This window comes from Myotis lucifugus, unplaced genomic scaffold (genome assembly GCF_000147115.1).
Source record: "Myotis lucifugus unplaced genomic scaffold, Myoluc2.0 scaffold_20, whole genome shotgun sequence".
Lineage (NCBI taxonomy): Eukaryota > Metazoa > Chordata > Mammalia > Chiroptera > Vespertilionidae > Myotis > Myotis lucifugus.
In genome coordinates, this window is record NW_005871068.1 from 4227045 (window position 1) to 4236345 (window position 9301).

The window sequence follows — 9301 nt, forward strand, 5'->3', positions numbered from 1 at the left end:
CAGGGTGCCAGATTGTGAGAGGGATGTCCGAGTGCCAGATTAGGCCCAATCCTGGCAGTTGGATATTCCCTGAGGGGTCCCTGATTAGAGAGGGTGCTGGCTGGGCTGAGGGGACCCCCCCCCATTTACAAATCTTCTGCACCAGGCCTCTGATTTTGTGAATCAGAACAGTAGAATGAACAGAATGACTGGAACAACCAGTGGCTTTGACTTGCACTGCACCAGCCAACCTTCCTTTCCTGATGCTGATCAGCCCCCATTTCCCCAGGCTGGCCCCGCCCCCAATTGACCTGCAACATCTTGAGGGAGACAAAAAGAGACTACCTTGAGTCTCCAATAATACCCAGAAGGCCCAGGAAATGCTGTCAGATTAAGTGAGCATTCCATCACTATTTTTCAGGGTTCTCAGGGACATGAGAGCTTTGGTGTACATGGGTGATGTTAATGTGAAAGAAATAGTAGTTCCAAGGACCTGGCAGGAGTCAAAGGAAGGATTCTGAGTGAGAACTAAGGGCACACCCTTACCCTGAACAGACAGACCCCACGGAGCCTGAATCCTGATGTCACCCCTGGGTGGGCGGTAGCAGGAGAGCCTCATGTGCATTCCTTGACTTTCACTCTCTGGCACCTCAGGAGATGAGGGTTTGGCCTGCAGGTTTGAGACCTAGGTGAATACAGGGAGGGGATCTAGGCCTTGCTGTAAACAAGGGCAGAACCATGAATTACAGCTCTGGGGAACATAGACAGTAACACCCTGAGGCAGCGCAGCATCTTCCCAAGTCCTCATCCCTGAGACTCCTCAGGCAGGGCCTTTAGTCCATTTCTGTAAGGAGGGTGTCAGAGGAGTGAGGGCCATTCTCTGATGGCAGAGACCTCAGGTAAGGAAAGGAAGGCGTTCCAAGAATCATCCAACAATCAAGGTGAGTATCCTGAGTCAGAATTTTGGGAATCCATTCCTGTAAGAATTGTGACGGCCCAAGAGTACCCACCCTTGCTACTGCCATGGGATACCTGGGCATTTTTAGCATGATGTAACATAATCACCACTTAATATGGTGTCATAAGGAGGGTGAGGGATTTGGCCTAAGGGGTATGGCCTTAGTCCAGTAGTGGGAAGATTTCTAGCTTTCAAGAGGCCAAGGTGAATACTAGGAGGACTCTGGTAACCACAGCCCCCCAACAGTGAGTACACCATAATAGTAATTCCTTATTCAGCCTCAAGAATCCAAGGACAATTATGGTCAAACCAGGAGATCCTCATATTCCCCATGGCCCTCAGGGTGGACCTGGCCTTAATAAGAGGGGCAGGCCCAAGGGTCAGGGAGGAGTTATAGAACATGATCGCAATAGGTCAAAGCAAGGCCTGAAAGTCCATAAGCCTCTAAATGGAATGTATGACAAGGTACCTGACTCTGCACTTGCTTTCATCACTTGAAGACCAAGGACAAGGGTAGCAAACTGAAGCTTCCCCAACACTTATTTTTATTTGGTCTTTTGGAGGTGAAATCCTTCATGTGAACCTGTAGATAATATTTAACTAAAGGGGTGGGGACACAATGTCAGATATAAAGCCACATGAGGACCCTTTTTTAAGAACTAAGGACCCCAAAGAGTCAATGACAGAAAACCCACTTCTGAGCAGTAATCACTAGGAATACCTGAAGAGGGTTGATGAGTTGAAGGCCTCCTTCACTTCATTCTTTTTGGTCCCATGGCTTGCCACCAGTTGCATTATACTCTTGAATGTAAAATAACAGACTCCTCAAACTCAAAGTCTGCCATCCCCTACTGTCACCTCAGTATGCCTGAGGCAGGACTGGCAGGATGCAGCCTAATGTTTGCCCAAGTCACAGGAACCCTTTGGGTTTTTAGAGAGGTTTCCCTGAGGGAACTGCACATGTAGACTTCCTTAGAATCAAAGTGTTGCTCTCATGTCAAAGGTGCATGTATACTCTTGACATTCATCCTCCAGGGACTCTCATTACCTATCCTTCTAGTACCCTCCTGATCATTTTCTCTGACCATAGTCTTCATAACTCAGAGACACAAGAGTAAGAGCTGCAACAATCAGAATCAACAAGATTCCCAAGTTGAAGCTGCAGAATATTGGAGGTCGCTTCCACAAAAGAAGAGCACCTCTCCTTCTCATCTTCTGGTTGGAGGCTAATCTCCTGAGCTAATCAGCTACTGACCGAACTAGTACTTCCCACGTGTCTTGAACAGCTCCAAATACCTCTATGACCTCTTGAGGAGCTTTTCACACGAGATCTGAGTACAGACAACATGAGAAACATTCATGTTCCTCTGAGGTCCCATCTCCTGAGAACTCATGCTGGGACCCTCTAACTATGGAGGTGACTATCTTTCAGAAGTTTATCTTGTACAAGTGTACACGAAGCAGCCCATTCTGCAGGAAGACATGCTAAACATTGTTGACCAAAAGTAATGCCAAAAATCTGTGGGAGATCCTCAAGAATGCATCTGAGAGTCTTGAAGATCTCTATGAAATTGACATGGCAATCTTGCCTTGCTGTCCTTGGAATATCTATGCTTATGTGAATTCCGATGTGAATGTATTCAACATTTGATTTTCTCCTGTTAATATGTCTGTGTTAATTTGATAATTAGGTCACCAAGAGGAACGTAGTAAGTGGGATGTAGTGTCTTAATATGTTTCAGCTCCCACATAAATATGTACTGCAAACTCTAGGGAATTCACTTTAAAAAGTAAAAAAAATTACTATATTTTATATGGTAAAGTGAATAGAAGATGGAATCCTGTAAACTGCTTGATTAAAACCAGAGAAGGTAGTAAAAGAGTGGGAGGCAAAAATAGACAACCCCCCCACACAAATAATTAGGGCAAGAAATAAAAAACAGTAACATGTATGGTTGATGATAATCCAAGTATAGCAATGATTACTTTAAAAGTCAGTAATCTAAGTGTACCCATTAAAAGAAATAACTTGTCTGAGGGGATATAAAAAGAAGACCATATTATATAGTCCCTTTGAGAAACCAACCTTAAATACAAACATACAGGTAGATTGAAGTAAAGAGATGGAAAAATATATACCTTTCTAATGCAAATGAACAGGAAGCTAGAATGGTCATATTTATTTCACACAAAAAAATCAAATTCAGATCTGGTAAAATCATCAGTGTTAAAGTAAGGTATTATGTAATAATAAAGAAGACAATTATCCAAGAAGATGTAACACTCCTTAATGTGTGTGCACCCAAAAACACAGTGTCAAAATACCTGAGGTAACCACTGATGGCACAAACCCACTATTACAGTTGTACTGGTATACTTCACCACAACTCTCTTAGTAATTCACAGATGCAGAACTTAGAAAACCAGTAGGGATAAAAGTAACTTGAATAGCATCAACAGGATAACTGGATTTAAATGACATTTTTAGGAAACAACATCAGAAAGCACAATTTCTCAAGTTTACATGAAAATACATCAAGATGGACAAAATTCTTTGCCATAAAACACACATCATTCAATTTAAATAACAGAAATCACACAAAGTCTTCTCTAAAACCACAATGGAATCAAATTAGAAATCAATAACTAAAATATACCCCAAAATTCTCAAAATAGATGGAGATTAAGCAAAATACTTCTAAATAACACGTGGCTGAAAGAAGAACTCAGAAGGGAAATATAAAAAACTTATTCTGAACGTAATGAAAATCAAACACACTTATCAAAAGTTTTTTCTGGTGAAGCAAAAGCAATATTTGAAGGGACATTTATAGCATTGAATGTGTATACTAGAAAGGAAGAAAGTTCTAATCTAATGATCAGAACAGTAACCATAGAACTAGAGAAAGAACACAAAATTAATTCCTAAGTAAATGGAAGAAGCAAAATAGTAAGTATTAGAGCAGAAACCAATACCAATGAAAATATGAACAGAAAAAATCAGTAAAAGCAAAAGCCAATTTTTTAATAATATTAATCCTATATAATAAAAGGCTAATATGCAAATTGTCCCCTCAACTGGGAGTTCAACTGGGAGTTCGACCAGGGGGCAGGGCCAACTGGAAAACTGCTGCAGACCCTCCACCTGGCCAGCCAGCAGGATAGGCCTGATTGGCACCAGCTGGCCATACCCCATCAATGCACATTTTCATGCACCAGGCCTCTAGTTGATAATAAAATTGATAGAACCACTAACCAGGTTAACTAAGAGAGAGAAGACAGAAATTACTAATATCAAAAATAAGCAGAGGCCATAGCTAATGATTCCATGGTCATTAAAATGATACTAAATAAATCTTAGGAACATCCCTATGCCCACAATTTGATAAACTACATGAAATGGACCAATTTTTGAAACACACAATTGACCAAAGCTTACAAAAGGAAAATAAATATCTGAATAAATCTACTTCTATTAAACAAATTGAATCAGTAATCAATAAATCCTCTCAAAATGAAAATAACATTTTCAGTTGGTCTCACTGATGAATTTGATCAAATCCTTTGGAAGAAATGATACCAATGTTCTACATATAAGCATATGAAAGGATGCTTAACATAATATATCATTAGGAAATTGCAAATTAAAACAGAAATACATTAGTGCACATCTACTAAAATAGCTAACATCGAAAACACTGAAAAGGCCAAATGCTAGAGAAGATGCTGAGCTTGAAGAACTCTCTCTCTCTCTCTCTCTCTCTCACTGCTGGTGGGATTGCAGAATGGTACAGTCACATGGAAAGACAGTTTAGTGGAATCTAACAAAAGTAAACATATTCTTACCATACAATACACTCTTTTGTGTTTATGCAACAGAGATAAAAAGTTATGTCCATGCAAAAGCTTGCACACAAAGGCTTTAGCAGCTTTATTTGTAAGTGCCCAAACTAGAAAACAACCAACATGTCCTTCAGCAGAGGAATGGATCAATAAACTGTGGCATTTGTGTACAATGGGATATGGTTCAACAATAAATAAAAAGAAATCAGCTAATCAGCCGAGCCCTGAAAAGATATAGAGGGCCCCTACATGCATATTACTAAGTGAAAGTAGCCCATCTGAAAATGCTACATACTATATCATTTCAACACCTTGACAGCCTTTAAAGGTAAACTATGGATTCAGTGTAAAAAATCAGGACTTCCAAGGGTTAGAGGGAGGGAGGAACATGTAAAGGACAAGAAGTTTTATGCAGTGAAACTAGTCTATATGAGGGATACATGTCAATATACATTTGTCAAATACCACAGAACATGCCACACAAAGAGTAAACCCTACTGGAGGCTGAGTATTTCAGTTAAAAAATAGTGTATCAGTGGTACCTGTTTCATTGTAACCCATGTACTACACTAATGCTAAGAGAAGATGTTTACCATAGGAGAAAATCTGTGGTTAAGGGGTTGAGAGTGTATGTGGAAACTCACTATATTTCTGCCCAAGTTCACCATAAATGTGAAATGGATAAAAGAAAATAAACAATGTCTATGGAAAAAAAACCTATTTTCACTGTTACATATTTAAATTAGTTTCTGTTTCCCTGGATAATCTGAATTCTTTATTTGGCCAATTATTATAATTAATTTTTTCACGTGACAACTTGGTTTTATTTATGAAAAGTCAACTCTGTTACTAGCAGTAAAATTTGTTCAAATTTCATCAGTCATTAATAAGTAAAATAAACCAAGACAAAACACCCCAAGGACCTGAAACCTGAAACTTTAAAAACATAACTGTTCCTGTCCTAGTGTTTGTATGCACAAACACACACAAATCTCAAAACTTATAAGAACATTAAGAGAGAGAAATTTATTCAACTTGTAAAAATGTGAGCACTACACCTAAAGCTCTTATAGGGATAGTACTGCATTAAGTAGATTTGTTAGAAAAATGTTTAAAACATTGAAACCATTCAAGAAGCTAGAGAAAGAATAGCATATTGAACACTAAGAAGTAGAAGGTAGGAGAAAATAAAGATAAATGTAAAACAATGAATTAGAAGACAGCAGAACCAAAAACTAGTGAAATCTAGTACTTTGAAGGATTTATGTACAAATTGATAACTATTACAAACTTACATGGAACAAGCAGAAAAAAAGTGGTTCTAGGTAAATAAATTTTGAAAAAATTAGGATGTGAAAGTTAATGCGCCCTTATAAGAGAACACTTTAAAGTAGTGTTACCAGTATCTCAAGATAATGAAAGGTGCACAAGGAAAAAGTTATACCTAATGGACAATTTCAGGTAATAAACTCAAAGAAAATTTATAATTATCGAAGTGTCTCTAATAGGTTTATGGATAAAGATGATCATCCAACACAAAGGAGAAAACAGACATCACATATCTCCGAATGCAAGTGCATACTGTTACCTGTGCTTGCCAATAACCAAACAAATACCTAACCTTAATAGGAACAAGATTCTTCCTATAAAAGTTGAAGATTGTTGTAGATGTATGTCAGGTAACTGGGTTAATTATTCTATTCACTGTACTACTGTATATGTTTGAGAATATCGACAATAAGAGGATTTTATTTTAATGTCATGTCTTTTATATGAAGATTCAAATGGAGCAGTTTAGGCAATATATAAATGGTTACATAGGTCCACAGAAAAATAGAAATCTCCAATCAAAATGTCAAAAACACAAACTACACTCTACCCCAAGGCTACATAAAAATACTGCAAGACCAGCCAGGTTTATGTACTTGTTAACACCAAATGGCAAAGGAAAAATGAATTACCATCTCATATAAACTCTACTAAACCATACAAAAGATTGGGAGTTATTCATCCATTGTATCAGGCTACCACTCCTCATACAAAGACCAGATGAGGATCTCTCAATAAAACAACTTATGCTAACATGAAATAGACACAAATATTGTACATAAATTCATAGTATTTCCTATGTGGCAGTTAATAAACATTAGAAAATACCGTGAACTACAAATCACTCCATTTGCCAAAAAAAAATAGGTAAAAAACATGTGACAATGCGTAGGAGTAAAGAAAAAGTCATTGGCAAAAATTCACACCAGCTCATGATATCTTTTAGCAAGCTTGCATTATGACCAAACTTCCATTTTGCAAGCTCTACAATGAGAATCATTATGAGCATAACCAATAGAGTTCAGAGAAGGACATAGATATTTGCCATTTAATACAGTTTAGAACTCAATAAAAAATACATAGATAGTACATAGCTATTACAAAAGAGTACAAACACCAAAGTAAATAAGAGGTAAGAATAGTGCATAGAAAGAGATAATAATGGTAAAATTATGATCTCCTAATTAATAAATACAAGGAGCCCTAACTGGTTTGGGTCAGAGGATAGAGAGTCTGCCTGTGGACTGAAGGGTCCCAGGTTCGATTTCGGTCAAGGGAATATACCCTGGTTGTGGGCACATCCCCAGTAGGGAGTGTGCAAGAGGCAGTTAAATTGATGTTTCTCTCTCATCAATGTTTCTAACTCTCTATCCCTCTCCTTTTCTCTCCGTAAAAAAATCAATAAAATATATTTTAAAAAATAAAAATACAGGGAAATTGGTGCAAAAAATGCACATTGTAAGGAACTTCAGAAAATTGATGTATGAATCATCACTATAGCAGAATCAGGACTCTGGTTAAACCAAGTCACTAACAAATAACATTTAATCAAAATATACCATTCACAACAGTAAAATATGAAACATATCTAACAGAAAACCAAGCAGAAATGTACAAGTCTTTTTTAGAGCAACTGTAAAAAGTTTCTGATAATGCTTATGAAAAAGGCATCTCAGAGTAGAATACTACGTTTACTGAAGGGAAAGAGAATATTGTGAATATGTTAATTCTCCTGAATATATTTACAGACTTAATTCCTAACCTGTAACTGCAAAGGTGACAACCAAGATCAGGCTGCTGTTTCCCATACCCCATATCATCCCTGGAAAAAATTAAAGAAGAAATAACAGAAATGATATTGATGATCGGAGGAAACAACAACAAATATGACAAACTGCTGGGGAACCCCAGCTCAGTGTTGAACTAGAACGTGTGTGCACGCAGGTGGGGAGACAGACTTGAGGTTGAGACTGGTCTGTAGGGAGCAATAAAGGCAGATTGAGAGGATGGACCGGAGGAAGGTTTTAAGATTCAACCCTTGATTCTTCCAGGAAACCCTGGGAGGAAGCCTTTGTACTGCTTCACGGAAGGACCTTGGGGCAGCACCCCAGAGCCCACATGCCAGCACCGTGGGGTGCTCTGAGGACCAACGTTTGGGATGGTCATGGCAGTATGAGTCCAGAGGCTGTGCTATAACCACCTGAAATGTTGTTAGTGGATAAGGACGGTCATCTTAATAGACCACCAGCACAGATTAAAGGAGAGTAGCAAGCAGCACAGCAATGGCACGTCATTCGTTTTAGGAAATTTGGGCAATGGCAGTGATGTCGGGCAGAGGTCCCAGGCTGAGCTGTCAGGCTAAGGAGCACCCCCGTTCCCACTGGGGGCTGGAGGAACCTGGACAAGAAAGCAGGGCTTTCAGTGCAGGAAGGGAGCAGGCTATCTACCCAGGGCCCAGGAACCCACTGGATTCGCACCCCTGCAGCCTTGTCAGGGAGGCCTCAGGAGGAGTGGCGGGAGGAGAGGCACCTGCACACAGATCAGGAGTCCCAGGGAGTCCAGGCCATTGATGTGAGGGGCTGGCCCCAGGTGAGCAGAGGGAGGGAGCCCCACACTGACAGGGCATCAAGAGGAGGCGTCAAGAGAGGACTGAGGGGAGCACCCACCCGGGTCAGCCTTGGGAAGCCCAGGCATGGCTGCTGAGCACGGGGCCCTGAGCCTTCCGACTGGGTCAGGAGGGAACTGAGAGCCTGGGCCCCTGGACCGGTGATGAAGCAGGGCAGAGGGAGCCGGCCTCGCACCTGCCCGGGCCCCGCAAGGCCCACGTGGGTCTGCAGGACGCTGCCCCTTCCGGTGCCCACCCGCGTGACCGGAAGTGCCTGCCTCACCACTGCGAAGCCCGAGCTCTGGGGGACGAGGCCCGGCTAACGGCTGCTGCCCAGGCCGAGTGGAGGGAGCTGCCCAGGTCCTGTTCGAGTCAAGGTGCGAGGGGGGCGGAGTGCGCACGGGGGGGGGGGCGCTTCCCCAGCAACCCCAGGCCCTTTTCCCCGAAAGGAGGGGCCCCCAAGCCTGCCCTCCACCCCTATTCTCAGCCCTGGAGGCCCCAGAGAGGCCTTGGACAGGGGGCTGTCAGCAGGTCAGCAGAGGGAGGATGTGCAGGTGATGGGGAGACTCAGGGAGAGTCAGGGGGTG